Source organism: Aphelocoma coerulescens (assembly GCF_041296385.1).
Source record: "Aphelocoma coerulescens isolate FSJ_1873_10779 chromosome Z unlocalized genomic scaffold, UR_Acoe_1.0 ChrZ, whole genome shotgun sequence".
Classification (NCBI taxonomy): domain Eukaryota; kingdom Metazoa; phylum Chordata; class Aves; order Passeriformes; family Corvidae; genus Aphelocoma; species Aphelocoma coerulescens.
In genome coordinates, this window is record NW_027184085.1 from 1,347,925 (window position 1) to 1,367,375 (window position 19,451).

General features: G+C 57.0%; 1 protein-coding gene across 3 annotated transcripts in view; it reads right to left on the minus strand.

The window, feature by feature from the left end:
- Window positions 1-19,451, minus strand: part of MAPK4 (mitogen-activated protein kinase 4) — a 44,558-nt gene that overhangs the window by 24,342 nt on the left and 765 nt on the right. Inside the window, exon 1 of one of the 3 annotated variants that reach the window (XM_069002038.1) lies at window positions 3,957-4,038. The exons of the other annotated variants lie outside the window; for them this stretch is intronic. The gene's annotated coding sequence lies outside the window, so the exon portion shown is untranslated. Of the gene's footprint in view, window positions 1-3,956; window positions 4,039-19,451 lie in introns of those variants that run through there. 3 annotated transcript variants of the gene reach the window in all.

Consider the following 19,451-nt stretch of genomic DNA (forward strand, 5'->3'; position numbering starts at 1 on the left):
ATTAATAATTAGTAGAGCTCCAGAAGCACTGAAAGGGAAAATGCAGCTCATGAGGGGAAAAAAGGGGAAGGAAGAGCCCTATTTTTTCTCAGAAGCAAGGCAATGGCCTGCGTGGTGCTCCTGGCGCTGTCTCACTGCCCAGCTGAGCGATGGCCCTGCTGCAGCTGCTGCAATTAGAGGGGCTGAGGCAGAACCACCCTAAAAGGACGGCCCTGGAGCCCAGCAAGTCACGCCCCTGTCCTGACTCCCGTGGCTGCCTCTCTCTTACTGAACATCCAGGGAAAAGCTGCTGGCAAAGACAGGGAGATGTTCCATGGCCAAGGGACCAGCAGACAACAGGGTCCCACAGGAGTGGGGGAGAGGCAGGTCACGGGGGGATTCTGCCCCTCTGCCCTGCTCAGGTGAGGCCCCACCTGCAGAGCTGCCCCAGCCCTGGGGAACAACAGCACAAGGACCTGGAGCTGCTGCAGCCAGTCCAGAGGAGGCCACCCAGATGCTCCAGGGCTGGAGCCCCTCTGCTCTGCAGCCAGCCTGGGACAGCTGGGGGTGTTCAGCTGCACAAGAGAAGGCTCCAGGCAGAGCTCAGAGCCCCTGGCAGGGCCTAAAGGGGCTCCAGGAGAGCTGCAGAGGGACTGGGGACAAGGCATGGAGGGACAGGACACAGGGAATGGCTTCCCAGTGCCAGAGGGCAGGGATGGATGGGATATTGGGAAGGAATTGCTGTCTGTGAGGGTGGGCAGGCCCTGGCACAGGGTGCCCAGAGCAGCTGGGGCTGCCCCTGGATCCCTGGCAGTGTCCAAGGCCAGGCTGGACAGGGCTTGGAGCAGCCTGGGATAGTGGAAGGTGTCCCTGCCCAGGGCACGGGTGGAATGAGATGCCCCTAAACTCCCTTCCCACCCAAACCATCCGTGACTCAGTGACTGACACTCTCATCTCTGCCTCCTCCACTTGGGACAACAGCAGACCCAACGGACCAGGCTGATCAGCCTTCCAGGTAATTTTTCCTGCCTTCTCCATTCTCCAAACCGCACCTCGCTCCTGACAGTCCACCAGCAGCCCCAAGGAGCCCCACGCAGTGTGCCTACAGCCGCAGCGCTGCTCCGGGGTCGGGGCACTGCCGCAGGGGAACAACCCCGGCTGCTCCGGTGTGCTGCTGCTGCCATGGGCTGCAGGGAACCGAGGGGAGCGCCTGGGTGCCAGCCTGGCATCATCGGTCCCAGCTTCTCCCCTCTCCATGGCTCTCCACGGCTGTTGTAAAGAACAAGTGCTACTTCAGCGGCGCCCATAAACGCAGCAGCGACGGCACGCGGCTGCGGAGGATGGAAAACGCGGTCAGCTTTTACAGACCTACAGAGCAGAGCCCCAGCGGCCGCTCAGGCTGATGAGGCCAGCATCTGACACCCACTTAAGGAGCCAAATTCAGTGGGAGCTCCAGAAAAGCGGCAGCAGAACACAGCCAGCAGGTCCTGCGGCAGGGCAGGGCGCCAGGGTAACAGAATTTGTGTGCAGGGAAATACACCAGACTCGTTTATTTTGGTGGGGGCAGCCCAGCCTGCTGCTCGTGTGCTCGACAGAGGGCTTTGCCGGGTGCTAGAAGCCAGGAAAACAAAGGGACACCAGCTTTAAGGGATCTGAGTGCTAACTTTATTCCCTTCCCCTCTGCCACTTGCTACCAATCCTGGTTCAGAGGTAGGGAAGTTTTGGGTACTTCCAGAAGGCACCCACCGATGGCTCTCCTGCGGTGCAGACCATGAATCCCCTCAATTTAATAAATGTGTGTCAAAGTCATCACTCAGACCTGCACCAGGGCAGGGGAAGGGAAGGGTCAGGAGCCCCCGTGGTGCCACCAGCCTGCCCTGCAGCCACCCAGGAACAGATGGACACAGGGAGGTGACCAGAAGAGGATGTGGGTGCTTATACAGAGAGTTAAGCCACCAAATTCCAAAAAAACCACTCTGCATTGAGGAATAATGCAGGAAATGTAGAGATATTCCCTCCTGATGAACACTGACTGTATTTTACAGCCTCAATTTACCTCTCACTCGCTTTTTCACCGGGGCAGCTGCAGCAGCTGCCTCTGCACAGACGCAGATACCTTATAATTGGTACCCCTAGTGCCACAAAACACAGAGATGAGGGAAGAATTGAGAAGTTTCTTTTCATTCTCCCGTTCCCTCTCTCTCCCACACTCCTCTGCGCAAGGGAATTGTTTGCCCTGATGATGCTGCTGGGATTTGCACTGACCTTTCTGCTCCCTGCGCTCCTCTGAAGGCTCAGGGGGACTCAGGGTGCCCTCAGGGGGGCTCAGGGTGCCCTTAGAGGGGATCAGGGTGCCCTCGCAGGACCTCTCTGCTGCCATGTCCCAGCGAGATCCCAGCACGTCCCAGCACGAGCCCCAGGGTGACGCCTCAGTGAGCTGTTCCCTGTCACCAAGCCCGCTCCGAGGGGCAGCGATCCCTCTAGCTGGATGAGTTCACTAAAGCTCAGGAGCCTGAGCAGGATGTCTGTCACTAACAGCGCACCACGGGGGCTAATTAGAGCGGGGTAACAGCTTGCACTCCCTCTACACAGGGCCGGACCCCACAGGCCACTGCACCTCGAATCGGGCAGCTCTGGCAGGAGCACGACGAGATTCACTTCTTCCTTGCTTCCCTTCACCCCAGGATTGCTCTCCCCACAGCAGAAGCCTCTCAGACACCCTTTATCCCTGTCCCACTGCCCCCGCGGCGCCTTCAGACTCGCTAAAGACCCGCCTGTCTTCAGGAAATCTCTCCAGGCTTCAGCCACAGAGCCGGAGTTACCGAAGCAGCAGGAAACAAGGACAAGGCTCCTGTTGCTCTCTGCTCCCACGCCAGCGACTGCTCTGGGGCCGAAATTTAATAACCCCTGCCCATCAATAAACACGGCTCCTGGCGCTCAGCTTGCAGAGCATCCCACAGAGAGCCCTGGGGACGCGGCTGCTCGGAGCTGAGCGCGGGTGGAGGCACAGCTCTGCTCCCCTCCTGGCAAGCAGCCTCCTCCCTCCCCTGCTGCAGCTCAGGCCATGCACCACAGGGCCTGGTTCCCTGCTCTGCACCCTCCTGCCTCGCCCAGGAGCTCCAGGTGTCTGTCATGGGCCCGGGGGCTCCCGTCCCACCCCTCTGTGACCCTCACACCCCAGCACGGACGGGCTGTGCTCGGCCCTGGCAGCAACGGCACATGGGGACACCAGATGTGGCACGGGAGACGCCAGGGAAACCGGGAAATCATGGGGCAGGAACCCACCCCAACAGAACCAGCCCGACCTCAGCAGAAGCTGCTCACAGAATCACAAACAGGTCGGAAAAGGCCTCTAAGATCACCGAGCCCAAGCATTAACCTAGCAGCACCATGCCGCGGCCCCAAATGCCACATCCAGGGGCCTTCAGAACACCTCCAGGCTCCCCAAACCTGCTGAACACAGCCAGCAACCTGCTCCTCTCTGAAGGGCGCTGGAGAACAAGGGATGCTCCTGTGCTGTGTGTCCTCTGCCTGGGGCCTCCACCGGGGACACCCCGCCCCGGTAGCCCCGAGACCCTCACCAGCCCTGCACTCGCCGGCAAGCCTGGGACCGGCCTGGGAGCAAGGTGCAGGGCCAGAAGGTGCCGTGGGGAGCTGCTCCGAGGGAAGCTCCCGCTGATCCCCACCGGCACAGCGACCCCCGGGGCAGAACCAGCCCCTCTCACGCCAGAGCTGGTTACAGCAAAGAGACACAGACTGCCACTCAAAGCAGTGACACTCCAGGCTTGTGAACGTCGATTTCATCCCCCCAGCCTCGCCGGAGCTGCAGCTGCAAGGCACACCAGGTGCCTGCTTTCCCCAAAGCCTGTTTTCCTGGGCTGTCTCCCCTCCCCTGACCACCCGGCTGTGCCAAACAACAGCCATGCAACCCGCTCGGGGGCGGATCATGTTCCTGTGCCTCTGAAAATACTTCTTACCGAGATGTCTTTGATGCCAGGAGCCGGGCAGAAACTCATCAACACGATGAGCAGACGTGCCGCCAGCTAAAAGCCAGGAGGCATCAAGCAGCACTGCCACAGGAGGAGGGCAAAATCTTGCATGAGCCTGTGGGAGAAGCCAGAGGGGAAAGGCAAACCAAAGAGAAACAGCAGAAAACGACCCCAAAGCCCTGCCGTGACCAGCAGTAAAACACAAAGTTTTCCCATGCACTCTAAACAAGCAGAGCAGCATCACCCAGCACTGCAAAGCCACCTCCACTGCCCAAATCTCACTCGGGAAAACAGGAATTCTCCTCCTTAACAGCTAGGGCAATTGTGGGCAGGCCAAATTACACTCAGAAAAAAAAAAAAAATAAAAAAAAATAAAAGGAGAAAGAAAAATCAGACAACGCTCATTAGTTCACAGAAAGAACAGAAAACAAAGGAGAACTTGCTGACACTCACGGGGGCTTTAGGCAGTGTGGGAAAGCCACCCATCTGTCCCTGAGCAGGCAGCTGGCCCTGGTCAGTCAGCCGTGGAGGGGCTGCGAGTGGCCAAGCAGAGCCCAGACGTGGGGACAGGCCTCGTTTCCCAGAGGGACCCAGCACGTGAAACTGCTCTGGGCTGGGCTGTCTGCAGCCAGACAGCGACCAGACAGTGCCTGAACAAACACGGCCGGGTCTGCCTGCCCAGGGCCAGCAGTGCCGCCCCACGGCCTCCCACCGTCCCCTGGCACGGCACCGCGCTGGCAGAGCACAGCTCCGTCCTGGGGGCACCCACCCGTGCCATGCACCCACCACAGCTGGGTGGCCAGCAGCCTGCTGCACCTGTAGCCCCAGTCCCACTGCCTGGTCAGCCCCTGTCCTGCTTCCTGGTCAGCCCCAGTCCCTCTCTCTGGTCAGCCCCAGTCCCAGGTCAGCCCCACTCCCTCTTCCTGGTCAGCCCCAGTCCCTCTCTCTGGTCAGCCCCAGTCCCAGGTCAGCCCCAGTCCCACTGCCTGGTCAGCCCCAGTCCCAGGTCAGCCCCAGTCCCAGGTCAGCCCCAGTCCCTCTCCCTGGTCAGCCCCAGTCCCTCTCCCTGGTCAGCCCCAGTCCCTCTCTCTGGTCAGCCCCAGTCCCTCTCCCTGGTCAGCCCCAGTCCCTCTCTCTGGTCAGCCCCACTCCTGCTCCCTGGTCAGCCCCAATCCCACTCCTTGGTCAGCCCCAGTCCAGGTCAGCCCCAGTCCCTCTCCCAGGTCAGCCCCACTCCCTCTCCCTGGTCAGCCCCAGTCCCTGGTCAGCCCCAGTCCCAGGTCAGCCCCAGTCCCTCTCCCTGGTCAGCCCCACTCCCTCTCTCTGGTCAGCCCCAGTGTGGCCAGCTGTGGTTTCCATCCCACACGGGCTTTTGCTGACTGACACCACACTGATTTAAAACCAGCAGAATTATCTCTGTTAACAAAATAAAGCAGTTCCTGGAAGGGATGACTCAGAAGCCTCTCCCCTCACCATAAATCAGAGCAGAAACACGATACCTCACCGGGGCAAATCACTTTGCCCTTTTGGTTTGGCACCTACAGCCTTTTCCTCCAGAAAAAAAGAGATCAGAAATCAGCACTTTGTCAGAGTTGAGCCCTTCCTCCCCGGGACGCCACGGGTCAGGGCTTTGCCTGTGTTATCACTGGAGGGGCTGGGCAAAGATAAGCAGAAGCAGGATGGTTATTAAAAAAATAATTTTGCAAAAATTACAGAAACAGCCCTAGAGGTTTTCTATCGTCTTTGAGAAGCCTGCACCAGGAATTTGCCCCAAAGGACGTATGTGCAGCATGTGCCAGCAGGCAGAGAGATGGCAGAGCAGCTCCTCCAACCCTCCACGGGCCCCAGAGATAGGGATCTCTCCGAGAGACAGCCTGATGTCCTCTCACAACACTGCCCTGGATCTCACAAAGTGCTTGCACAGAGCCGGGCCGTGGCCTCCCCTTTAATCCTCCTGCTCACTGACAAATCTCATCCCGTTTATTCTGGGGCCGGGGCCGGACCGCTCGCAGATCTGCATGCTCAGCTTGGGCAAACAACGAGGACAGGCTTTGTGGAGAGGGAAAAAACCTGCACTTGTCTGCACAAACCATTTGGCAAAAGGTTTCCACCCTCACTCCTCATGCTGCAGCCCCACAGCAATGGCCCCAAGCTGGCACAGCAGGAGAGACCCTCCCAATGCGATGGAAAGGGGCAAAGCCATGTGGGGAGGAGACCTGGACTGTGCCTCCACCAGAAGCACTCCCGGTGCCCCTCTGCTCTCCCAGGCAGCAGCCCCGGGGCTTGGGGAGTTGCAGCTCCAGCCCCGTGTTCATGCCTCTGCCGCCTGGAGAGTGGCCGGAGATGAGACACCCATCTGCAGACAGCCCTCTGGTCAGCTGTGGCCAAAGGGATACTCCACTGGGGCCACAGGGCTGCCAGGCCAGCGCTGGACAGCCCAGCCATGGAAAGGGAGCTGGGCATCCTGGGATGGCCAGCTGGACCTGAGTGAGCAGTGCCCCGGAGCCAGGAGGGACATCCCTGTCCTGGGGGCACCAGGGACACCATCGAGGGAGGGGACTGTCCTGCACCGGGGCTGCCACAATGCAAGAAAGACATAAAGCTCAGAGAGTCCAAAGGAGGGACATGGGGATGGGGAAGGGTCTGGAGGGGCCACATGAGGAGCAGCTGAGGGCACCTGGTCCATTCAGGTCGAGGAGACTGAGGAGAGTCCTTGCTGCAGTTACAGCTTCCTTGTGAGGGCAGCAGCAGGGGCAGCTCTGATCTCTGCTCTTTGTGACAGGGACAGGACCCAGGCAATGGCTGGAGCTGTGTCAGGAGGTTTAGGCTGGAGATGAGGGAAAAGTTCTTCCCCCAGAGGGTGCTGGGCACTGCCCAGGCTCCCCAGGGAATGGGCACGGCCCCGAGGCTGCCAGAGCTCCAGGAGCATTTGGACAGCGCTGCCAGGGATACACAGGGTGGGGTTGTTGGGGGGTCTGTGCAGGGCCAGGGGCTGGGCTGGATGATCCTGGTGGGTCCCTTCCAGCTGAGGAGATTCTGTGATTTGATGATGATGGGGCAAGGCCACTGAGCAGAGCCAGGACTGAGCACAGCCAGAACTGAGCACAGCCAGAACTGAGCCCATGGAGCCCCGTAACCCACCCTACCCAGCCAAGGCTGCCCAGGCCCTGGCGGGAATCAGCAGGACCTCCAGCAGCCTGCCCAGATGCAGCAGGGCACAGTGACCACTGCGGTATTTGGCCGCTGTCCAGCCAGTCCTCGATCCAAGCACACGGCAGCTCAGGAGGAAACCTCTCCTGGGCAATTCCCCTCTCTCAGGGTGGGCTGGAGCTGCCTTTGGCCCACACTGCTCTGCTGCTCCTCGCCCACAGCCAGCCTTCCGTGGTGCCTGACCCACACATCCAATCTGCCTGGGGAAGCAAGGCAGGTCCTCCCATTGCTGGGAGGGATCACTCAGCATCCCAAAACCCGCCTTTTCCTTGGGCTGACTCCCTGGAGAGCGGGGCCATCCCACGCCTGCAAACGACACAGGAATCCCACACTACACACGGCAAAGCTCCCCCTCATCTACTCTGGGAAAAAGACCCAAATCTCTGCTGCTTTAATGCTTCCCAGTAATTTTGGGAGATCCTGTTGCACAGCCACGGGATGCCAGCAGCCAGCAAAGCTGAGAGGCAGCGGCAAAAACGCGCTGGCATCGCCACAAACAATGCAGGACATTTTCCAGGGAATTAAAACAAAAATATTGTAAGTCCTGCTCCTAAAATAGACCGGCCAAACCCAAAATGCACTCCCAGTGACTCTCAGCCACCCACATAACAGACAGGGAATAAAAGGCTTTGCTGGACCACTGCTAAAGCTTGCTGTCAGTATAATCACCTACCACTATAATGAGATTACATGGATTAGCTGTATTTTAAGGAAACATCAATGAGCTGGACAGCCTTTCCAGGCAGGTTTTCAGAGCTGCACAGACCAATACCGCAAGAACCAGGAGACTATTTTTAGAAAGCTTTTCTCCAAATAACCCGGGTGGAGGGAGATCACAGGGCAGCAGAGGTGTGCTGATGCGGGCAGCAGCTGAATGAATGAACGCTGCTCTCTGAGAGGGAGACAGACCCATCCCCGCCTTCCCTTGGCTGAGCTGCACAAGAAATTAACTGAACCGGACCCAAGCCTGCATTCCTGCCATGCCGTGCTGAGAAATGGACTCAGGGGTTGGAGGGGAGCAGGAACACAGGACACACTGTGCTGAGCGAGGAACACCGAGGCCAGCCTGACCCAGGATGAATGTGCTGGGATTGCTGCCTGGTGCCCTTGGGACACCTGCACTCCCACGGAGCTGACAAGCCCCAAGCCCTCTCAGGCTGCACACAGGGCAGCTCCCAGGAAAATTCCCCAAAAATGAATCAGGAATTAAGACTTCCTGGCCACCACGGCATCCATCACCACGTGGGACCTCAGCGCTGTCCCACGCAGGGTGCGGCATGCCCGCGTCCACGCAGCCTGCCCAGCACCTGGAGGAACAGGTCTGCTCTGCAGGCATCACATTCTCACCCAGGAAATCCCACACTCACCTACCCACCCTCATCTTCTCCCAGCAGTCCTCAGGATTTAGGAGGAACTCTCAGGCAATCTGGTTTTTTGTTGCTTTTTGTCCTTGGAGCTTACTCCTACAAAACACCCATCAGCCATGCGAAACAAACTGTGCATTTCATTTTCCAAAGTCCTTTACTCTTCCTTTCCAGCATGGATCCAACCTGGAAGCCTTGGGGAACTGCAGCCTGGATACTCTGCTCCCCACGCTCCACCCAGCTGTAACCCTGCACCTTCTCCCTCTCCTCGTGACTCAGCCAGGGCCTGTGAGTAAAACCCAATTAGGGATTAAACATCAGAGCAGCTCAGCAAAAGGATGGCCCCTACCCCAGGCAGCTCACAGCCTGGGATCTTTAGCTCCCACCATGGTGAAGCGACAAAAATAACCCATTAAAAAGCCACTTTAATTGCCTTGCCAGTGGTTTGCACAAACTCCAGCTAACGCTGGAGGTAAAAATGAGTTAAAAGCCTTAAATAGAAAATTCTCTTTCATTACTCCCACTTTTACCCTTAAATTTTAATGGGGTTGTGGTGAGGGAGGAAGCACACCCAGCCAGGCCTCCAGCTCCTCTGCAGCACAGACCAGGCTCGGTTCTGCTGGGTTTGCTCCACCACGGGCTCCTGTGCAGGCTGCCCTGGGACACGGCACCAGGCTGCTGCCAGGCACAGCTCAGGGAGCCCCAGAGTTCGCATTCCTCATGCCAAGAGAGCCTCAACCACGACAACAAAATTTACAGGGTGAACCCTGCACCAGAGCCCCGCAGAGCCTCGGGAAGTTCTGCTGTGTCCCACATGTGGTTGTGCTCCTCAGTCGCTGCCCAGAGCAGAATCCCAGAGGATCAGGGGCTAATGTGCATGTCCCAAACACCAATAGCTGGATGGTGTGGAGCCAACCAAGGATTTTTGGGAATAACAGCCAAGGATTGTTGGTAAAAACACACATGAGAAAGACCACGATGTGGCTGGAGAAGGGGCCTTATGGAGGAAGGGCAGCTTTTCTGGGACAAACCCCCTGGTTGTGGCTCCTGCAGAAAAGCACAGCCCGGCTCAGCGCAGGCGCCGGGGTGAGGCTGAGAAGGGCCAGGGACCGTAGGGGCGAACAAGACCATCCAAGACCCCAAAGCCTCCAACCCATTTCCAGAAAGGTCTGAAAGAACTGACTGTGAATGAGAACTGATTTGCACAAAAAGTGAGAAATGTCTCTCCAGGGAGGGGAAGCCTCAAAGGTGCCCCAAAAAGCCCAAGGCCCCAGGACATCCCATCAGCTGGATCAACACTGGAGCCAGGGCTGGTGATCTCTTTTTCTTCTTCTCTCTCCCTCTCTTTTCAATTCATCTCTTTCTTTCTCTCTTCCTTTTCATCTTACCCTTTTATCCAAACTCCACTGCCCTGTGCTTATGCTGGGAGATCAAGGACTGACAGACCAATTTCTGTGCCAAGTGTGTAATCTACTAAAAAACTTGTGAGCTTTTGTTGTTCCTTCCAACATGTGAATCCTGGGTGCTCCTTCCTCCCCAGGGGTGGGACAGCACACCCAACACGTCGTGTCCGAGCCGATCACGGCTCAGGAGGAGAAACGTCCCACCACCACACTTTTGGTGAAGAAAAAGACACGAGCAGGAGGTGAGTAGAGGTCTGAGAGCCCAAAGGGCACCTCACAGGATCACAGTCCAGCACTGCCCGATGCACAAGGACCACCTGAACCCAGCATGTCCCCGCTCCCCATCCAGAGCTGGGGGCCCAGAAGGGAGGAGGGAGCGGGGCAGCAGCTCCAGAGCACAACTGGGAGCTTGCTGGTGGTTTGGGCTGGTCTGCTCTGTTTCCAAACGTGATGGGTAAATGCAGGGCTAGAGCACAGCCTCGCTGAGGAGAGCAATGCAGTCAGGGTCCTCTGCACCAGCTCGGGCTTGAGACCCGCCGTGACCAGCATTTATTTAGCTAAATGTTGCTCTGAAACATCCCTTCTGCTCTGCCCACGACTGTGAAAGAGCCATCAGGATGGAGCAGTTTCACAGCCTTAATCCCTTCCTTCACTTTTGGCTCCAGTGGGCAGCAGGATGACCATTTTGCAGAAGGAATCACGCCAAGTAAACCTGGCTGAGGGGTTTGGTTTGTAAGTCCCAGAGACTCGCTTTCTTCCCCTCCCCTTTCAATCTCTGTTGCTCACAAAATTCTCATGTTTCCAAAGCATTTTGCAGCTCTTAGAGTACTTTGCTGGGATAAAGAAAAGCTGACACACATATTACAGCAGCAAAGATTATTTCTGCTGTCTGAGTAGTAGCAGGCACGTGAGATTTATCCAGATAAAGGAGGTCAGAGTCGGAAATGAGCTTAGATTCCAGGCTGTGAGTCCAAATCACCGGGAGATTTGGCGTCTCCACGGGGGACAGGCACTCTGCACCCCAGCAGGGAGCGTCCTGTGTCAGCATCACTCCACGCCCTCCCCGGGTCTGCAGGGCTGCCTGCCCTCCTCAGCCCCACAGTGAAGGGAGATGGGTGAGAAAAGCACAGGCACCGACCCAGGCCCCTCCACAGGGGGCAAAGAGCTTTCCAAACCTTGCCATGGCATTCTTCTCCCTGTCTGCTAATGCTGTTCAGCCACGGCATTAATCCCGTGGCTGCTCCTGGGGTCGGCTGGAACACACAGAATTTTCACGTTCTGAAAAGATCTTGCGAGTATTAGAACCGGGATTTCCTCCCAGCTACTTCTCCTTTTCCACGCTACGCCCCGCGTTTGAAGCAGACAGCAATTAGCTTCCCAGCTCAGAGATACGAGATTTTCTTTTAACCTCAGACCCATCTTTAACAGAGGAGACTGGGGCACTCCTAATGACTCAAAGAGACGAAGGCTCTAAAAGCCTTTCCCGAAAGCAGATTTGGCTCCGCGCTCTCCAAACACACGAGATAAGGAGGCTCTTCTTCGAGTGCTGCGACCAAACTCCAGCCCTGCCTGTGCCTGCAGCCCTCACCGCGCTCAGGGAGCTCCCTGCAGCACTCTCACTCTGCTGATATGCTCGGTATTTACCAAACCATGCCGTGTCCCCCCGGAGCAGGGCAGGGGTGCAGCGGTGCCCGTGGAGCCGCAGGGACACACGGATGGAGCAGGCACCCGTCCCGCCCCACATCCAGAGAGGATTTTGGGAGCGGGTGCGGCCACCTCGTCACCCTCCGCAGTTTTCTGTCCTTTCAAATATGCAGGACAAGCCCCTGCCTAACAACAAGGGCAGCTGAGGCTCGGAATGAGAGACAAGGCAAGTCAGTCACATCGAACAGCGACATTTTCTGGCAAATACAGAGCCCACCGAGATGCGCTTTGCCACTGCCCCACCCCTCATCCAAGCAGAAAGGACAGGACTCAGAGGTGGCACCGTGCACATCTTGATCCCTTCACAGCCACCACTTCAGGCTCCAACTTCGTCTTCCTGAAGGAGTCTCATCAAATTTCACATTTCCTTGACTCTTCTACCACAGAGCCCCAAAACTGACGTCAGGTGTAGAGCACGCGTGGGGGGAAAAAAGAGAAACTTCAATTTTGCACTAAGATGTGGCCCCTGAAGTTTAGAAAACGGTGGCGCAGGCGTGAGGGAGAGAGGAACCCATCCCAGCTCCTGTGCTAGCACAGCTGGACGCACATCTGGCCCCAGCGCTGCAGCATCCCTTTCCACCCAGAAGGAACTCCGGGAGCTACAAGGTCCCTCTCCATCCCACCGGCATTTCTGCCTCACAAGACTTCCTTTTCTGGCTCCCCAGAAACAGCTCCCTGGCCACCACTCCTTGCTCCCAGCCTTCCCGAGCAAGAGGATGGGCCTTGCCTGCTCACTGCCTTACTGAAAACACATCATTATTTCTCATTTATGGCATTTCTGCACCTGTGGCCACACTCAGCCTGGGAGATTACGTGGAAGGGAACTAAGCCTGGCCTGCTCATTTCAAGCTCTGGATAAAGCCTTTCTCAAGTCAATACAACCTCGCATTAAAAAAATAAAAACAAACAAAAAGCTGTGGAGAAAGCAGAATTCCCAGAGAGCAGAAGAACTGCAGTTCTTAAAATAAATTATCTGAAATACTCTCCTGAGTACAGGTGCCCAAGTACAGGTCAGATCTCCTGTAAGAGAGATGCAAACCAGTGACAGAATCCCAGAATGGTTTGAGTTGGAAGGGACCTCAGAGCCCATCCAGTGCCACTCCCTGCCCTGGGCAGGGACACCTCCCACTATCCCAGGCTGCTCCAAGCCCTGTCCAGCCTGGCCTTGGACACTGCCAGGGATCCAGGGGCAGCCACAGCTGCTCTGGGCACCCTGTGCCAGGGCCTCCCCACCCTCACAGACAGCAATTCCTTCCCAATATCCCATCCATCCCTGCCCTCTGGCACTGGGAAGCCATTCCCTGTGTCCTGTCCCTCCATGCCTTGTCCCCAGTCCCTCTGCAGCTCTCCTGGAGCCCCTTTAGGCCCTGCCAGGGGCTCTGAGCTCTCCCTGGAGCCTTCTCTTGTGCAGCTGAACACCCCCAGCTGTCCCAGGCTGGCTTTGATCATTTCTGTGGCTCTCCTCTGACAGAGGACTCACTCCTGTTCAGTGAAGGAGCTCCAGCACACCCGTGCTCTGACGCAGCTCTGTGGCGCCTGGGGCCCAGCTCAGGTCCACAACCCCAGCTCTGACTCACCCCCTCCCCGTGGGTGCAGCCCCTTCCTCACTGCCCATCCCAGCACCACTCCTTGGATGCAGGGTGGGACCCACAGCCACGCCAACCCTCCTGGACACCTGTGGGGTGCGGGGAGAGGAGCCCAGCTCTGAGCCCGGCCCCAACTTCACACTTTAGTACTGATAGAAACGGAAAGGTAACTTCTTCTTTTTTCCCCTCGTCCCACTCTCCTTGATCTCATTTTAATTGGAGCCGGTCCCAGCTGGATCAGATCCCGAGCAGCCCAGCACCTACCCTCTGTCCTTGAAGTCATTCTAAGCTGGGACCTATTTCCACATTCGCATTTCCAGCCCTGCCCCCTCGCAGCCGGCAAAGGGTTTAATTTACCTGTACCCAAAGGCGCTCTGCGATGGTTCGGAACTCTCCGTGTGCCACAGGACGGGGCAGGGGGAGTTACTGGAGCACAGAGCCCCGTGAGGGGCACCGGCGGCACGGTGGTGGAGGCACGGGGGAATTTCCAGCCTGGCTGCGAACCTGGCCCTGCCTCTCTCCTCCTCACGCCCCCAGAGCTGGTGGAGCGCACGGCTCGGGGCTGGGAACACCCCCAGCTCCTTCAGAGGGATCACAGACACCGGAGTGAGAGGTGGGCAAGGGGAACAGCTGCCCAAAGGCTCATGGCCCCGCAGCTCAATGCTGCATTCCCTGAGCCCCATCTCATTCACATGCAGGAACCAGCCTCGCTCAGGGGCTGGAGATGACCCCCAGAGCTTCCTTTGGGAAGGGACTTCAGGAGAAGGGCTTAGGAAGCCTCCAGGTGGAATCAGCCTGCACTCCAGACGATGAAATTTGATTGGCCTTTTATCTTAGTTTACATAGCTAATTGTTGCAGGTGTATCAGTTACCGTGAAATTCATCCTGTTGTAAAATCAGGTGCAGCCAAGAATTAAATTGCGCAAATAATCCGAGCAGCTGGGACAGATGGACTCCGACAGGGCTCAGCCCAGGGGATTGTTTGCTGTTCCCCGAATTCGGTGGGGCCGTAACGCGACGCTGAGACACGGCCAAGCCACTTTCCTGGGAGACCACAGGGCCTCGAAGTCTCTGATCACTGGGCCAGGAGCGGAGCCAGGGCTCGGGGCAGCAGAAGGTGAATGATTATCGGCGGCAGCTCACGGCAGGTGAGGCGCGGCCGCTCTGGGTGCAGGGCTCAGGACACAGGGGCAGGGTGCAGGTCCCGAGAGGGGACAGCTCTGCCCCAAGGAGCGCAGGGAGCCGCGGTGGGCACACACCCAGCGCTCCGAGAGCTCCCTGCCCAGCTCCCGGCTCCTTCCGTGCCTGCCAGGAACGCCCCGAGGAGCAGGGAAGAGCCGGCGGCTCCGGGCTGCGGCAGCGGCGTGGGCTGGCCGGCTTCCTACAGAGATGAATGTTGTGTATAATATAGAAACCGAGCTGCCTGTTCCAAGCACAACCACACCGGCTGCTTTTTAAAGACAGGCTCAGCTCGGGTGGAAAGCGCTGCAGAACAAGCGGCGTTAATTCCCCCACCGCCCCCAAGCCAGAGAAAGCTTTCAGCAGGGAGATTTAGGAGCTCTTCCTGCTCCTGATCCAGCCCCAGGGACAGGGCGCAATGGCAAGGTCACCCTGGCACCTTTCTGCTGGGCTGAAATCGGCTCCTGTAAATCCTCACATGCAATCCTGCCTAGAAAGCCCTGGAAGCAGATCACTGTTTAATCTCAGCCTGGCACTGGGCAGGGGGAGCCAAGCCTGGGCTGCACCAGCTGGCACCACGCTTGCCTGGGAAGCACCTGGGGAGGTCCGAGGGGTGCTGGGGTCACTTGGGAGAGCAGCAGGAGGACATCGAGGCACACGAGTTCTGAGTGCCAAAATAACTCAGCCACGTGGAGTATGTGATTTCCTTCAGCAGCGGTGTGAGAGACACTCGAGCACCATAAGCACCGAGTTCCACTCTTCTGAGCGCACAAGGACATCTTGCCACCACCCATCACATCCACGCACCCAGGGGGGCAGACAAAAATGCCACAATGCAAACAACTCCCAGATAACCCATACCAGACCCAGGGAGCACACAAATCCTTGGGATGAGAAGCCGCTGCTGGCACAAGGAGCAGGCCACGTTGCAGCGTTAATTGTCCATGGAGTGGGGACAGGTCTGCACGACAAGGACGAGGCCAGAATGAACTGCCGTGTCTAACGCAAGTCTTCTTCTATTACAGCTTCTTTCTGTGTCTCTGCTACTCACAGGAACGGTGAGCCCAAAATAACGGCAGCAGCGTATGACTTTAAAAGGGCAAATTTTAAAAAGCCCAGAGCAGTCACTGGCATCAGTGAAAGCAAGGAACTCGCTTAAAGCTTCTGCCAAAGACCCCAAAAGTCACAAACCCAGAAAAGCAGCAGGATTTAAATCACGAAAAAGCCATTCTGGCAAAAATGAGATGTGGAAAAAGCATGGAAACGTGATCTTTCTGAGCACAGGAAAGGAGAGAGAAATGGCACCGAAAAAGAAATGTCCACAGTCAGTGACTGATGGGGACCTCTGAAGGAATCCATTAAATCTGTACAGCCAACAGAACTAATTGAAAAATAAGGCACTTTTTAAGCATGCTAGGAATAGAGAATTAGCTGCCAGACTGACTATTAGGTACCATCAGTAACACTGGAAGCAAGTGCTGTGCTGAGGTGGGATGAAACAGTCGCCAAAGGGGATGAGAGAAACCCACAGATCAACCATGTGCACCCCACTGTGCCAAAGCAGGGACTTTCCCACCAGCCTCCTGTGCAACCTGCCTCAAAACCCCTTAATGAACCCCTTAAAGCCCCTTAATGACAGAAACTTCAGCATTGCCAGACATCTGCCAAAATAAAGCATTTCCAGACCAACGGTAGAACTCGGAAACTTTGTGTAGTCACAGTATTTAGGTAAAAGGCAGGAGCAGCAGGCAACCTGGGGTCAGCTCCAGCTAGAACAGCAGGACAGAAATTTCAGGTAAATACACGAACCGGAGACTAAAAATACAATTCCAATCAGCCAGCTGAGTTTCCTGGAATTAGACCTATTTAGGAGACTTATTATCTATCTGAAGACATTATTGTTGCCTCGACACAGTGTTTGCCCACATTTCTCCAGAGCACATAATATTCTGAGGATGACTCTCACAGCAGGTGCGACCGACTCCGCACACATTCGGTGTGTGCCGAGCCAGCCCCCGGCGTGGCTGCTGCCGAGCGAGGCCAGCGGGGAAACAGCACCCAGGCGCCTCCCTCGCGGATTTTTGTCACTGCCCAGTCTCATCCGTGACTCCTCCCGGGGGACCGTGTTAAATGTAAATCTGTAACACGAGAAACCGCAGTGACTCACGGATGGTTGGTCGATGACCCCAAATCACCTCAGTGAGGCCACAGTGCAAGAGACCACGTTTTTCTGTTGCGCGGTGACACACGAGGCCAGGACAGAGATCTCTGCCAGAGCCAGAGGAGGGTTTGGGGGGAGCACGGAGCATCTCTTGCGTAAGACACCAGCGCAAAGCCAAAGTGGGAATCACATCCGTAAGGAGTCAAAAAGCGAGCTCACACCAGTGGCTGCGCCCAGATGGGCACCCGGGCGACAAGGCCACACCAGCGACATGCCGAGGGGGCCACAAAACCCCTCGGTGTGAGGGGACAGCACCCGCAGGCTCCTGAGGAGCAGGTGGAGAGGTGACCCGGCCACTGCGGGCAAGGAGCAGCGAGTGACGAGTCACCTCTGTGACAAGGACACAACAACATCCCCCCCCGCAAGTCAAAACGAGGTAAGTTCAACCTTGAAATGCGATAGCATCTCTCCAGAGTGAGAGCAATTAAATGTTGGCACAAGGTAGGGAGGAAGGGGGCGGGGGGACTCGCCATTGCTCAGAGCCATTAACACAAAATTAACAGGCTGTTTTTTTAACCCGGGCTTCTGTGTCTGCAAGGGGGATGAGCTGTAAACTGCTTCCCTGCAGTTGCATTTCTGCAACACCTCCCACCTGGGGGGGTGGAAAGTTTCAGAAGCGTATTTTGTGCTTCGGGAAGAGTCCTGAGTGGTAGGAGAACAGCAGGGTCACGCTAAAAAACAGGAAAGATCAAGGCGAAAAGTCTAAAAACCAAGGTTTGCAAGCGCCGGGTGAGATTCATCTCCCTTAAATTTAGACCTCTCTAGCTCAGACATCCAAATCCGAACCAGCACCCTGAAAGGCATTTGCTTGGCCTGCGTACGAGGCTTTGCAGAGAGGGAAACGAACCCCACCCATGTGCAGGTGCCCGTGCCCCCCGTTTGGTGGGGGGCAGCTCAGAACAGGCGCTTTTCGACTCCAAAGCCAGGGCAGACAAAGAGCACCCACCAAAGCAGGTCCAACTGCAAAGCTGAGGGGTAATTTCAGCCCGGAATTCCAGTTCTGGAGATTTTGCCTTGCAGCCCAGCACCAGGGGGCAGGAGCAGGGTGAGGAGCTAATCCAGCTCCTGAAGGCAGGTCGTCACGACGAGAAAAACACGGCCCTGTGCATGGAGGACTCAGCCTGGAGAACGTGAGCTTGGTCGAGATGCTCCTAGATCAATGTAATTCCTTCCAAACGCGGGTTATTTGACTGGGATTTCAGGTTTTATCAGTCCTTACTAACAGGCTGGGCTCAGCTGCAGGAGGGAAAGGACTGCAATGAACCACAGCCATTTAGGTAGCTTTTAGATAACCCGTTTAGATAGCTGCCAGACTGGAAAAGCCCTCCAAGATCACCAACCATTAACCCTGCACTGACAAACCCACCTCTAACGCATAAGCCCAAGTGAGCCTGACTCCTCTCTGCTTTGGCTCCCAGGCCAGGGCAGGGCTCACACAGATGGCTCTCCCAAGCACAAGGGAATCAGTGGAACATGGGACTATCATGTCCTTTTGCCCTCTTCTCTTCCGTAGCGATGGGGAATGCTGATGCTCAACTGCTGGGTGTGAGATTTATGCTCAAAATATTGAGTTCAACTCTAGCTTTTATTCCTGCAATATCCTCATTACAGTCCTGACCTCCCTTTCCCTGCAATCCTCCGCCCACACACCTCCACGGGGCTCATCACCTTCCACCTGATGGACACCTGTCCAGCCACAACGAGGACAGGGCACTGCGAGTCTGAGCTGCAACCCCCCATCGTGTCCAAGGGGGTGACAAAGATGTCACTGTGCCCAGGCCTCCTTCTGCAGGAGGCTGCGATCCTGCCGCAGACCAGGAGAGGGAAAAGCACTCCGGTTTCTGGGAAGTTCCCAGCGCCAGATAGGATTAGTCCTGTCTAATTAACTGTGAGGAGCAAGCAACACAGAGCTGAGTGCAAGACCCCCTCGGCAGCAGCCAGGCTCTGTGCGTCCACTACCAGCCAGCTGCCTGGACAAGAGAAACCCTGGACACTGCACATCCCCTCCTCTGGCCATGACATCCCCCAAGCACACGGCCCAGACAGGCAGAGGTCCCCCAACACCTCCGACACCCTGAAAAGTCTGAGTTTGGGATGCACACTGGAGCCTGGGGACCCTCTTCCCCAACCAGCCATGGGTGGTTGTGTGAGGACAGCCCATCGGAGCCACTGCCACACCAGGGCCGGGTTTTCCTGCCCCTTTCTGGTACTCGCAGCACAGCAGCCCTGGATCAATGTCCCCAGCCAAACGTGCCTTCCCCACCCGCCAGGCATCCGATGCCATCGCAGCCTGGACTGTCACCACCGGCCACCTCCACCCGACGGTCTGGCTCAGGTGGGAGGAAATAGACCCGACTGAGAGCAAACACAGCCTGCCTTGGAGCAGGGGACAGGGAGAGAAGCAATTTTCTCTCTCTGGACACAGGGCAGGGGTCCGGGGACCCGCCAGGCACGATGACTCCAGGTTTGCCTGTGGGAACCTACGGGTTTGTGTGGGCACACACATACCTGCACAGCCATGGGGCACGTATGGACACACCGGGCACGTACTGACCCACAGAGCCCGTAGAGAGGCACAGGGGATGGGCAGACACACGGGCAGGTACAGCCCAACACGGCACCTATGGATAGATACAGCTCACGGCGCCTATGGATAGACAGAGCTCACCGAGACTCTCAGGGGCACCTACGGACTCACGGGGCAGGTACAGACCCATAGGGACCACAGGCTCACACAGCACGTACGGACTCGCAGGGCACGCATGGACACAGAGGGCACGGACAGACGGACAGGGCACATACAGCCCGTACAGACC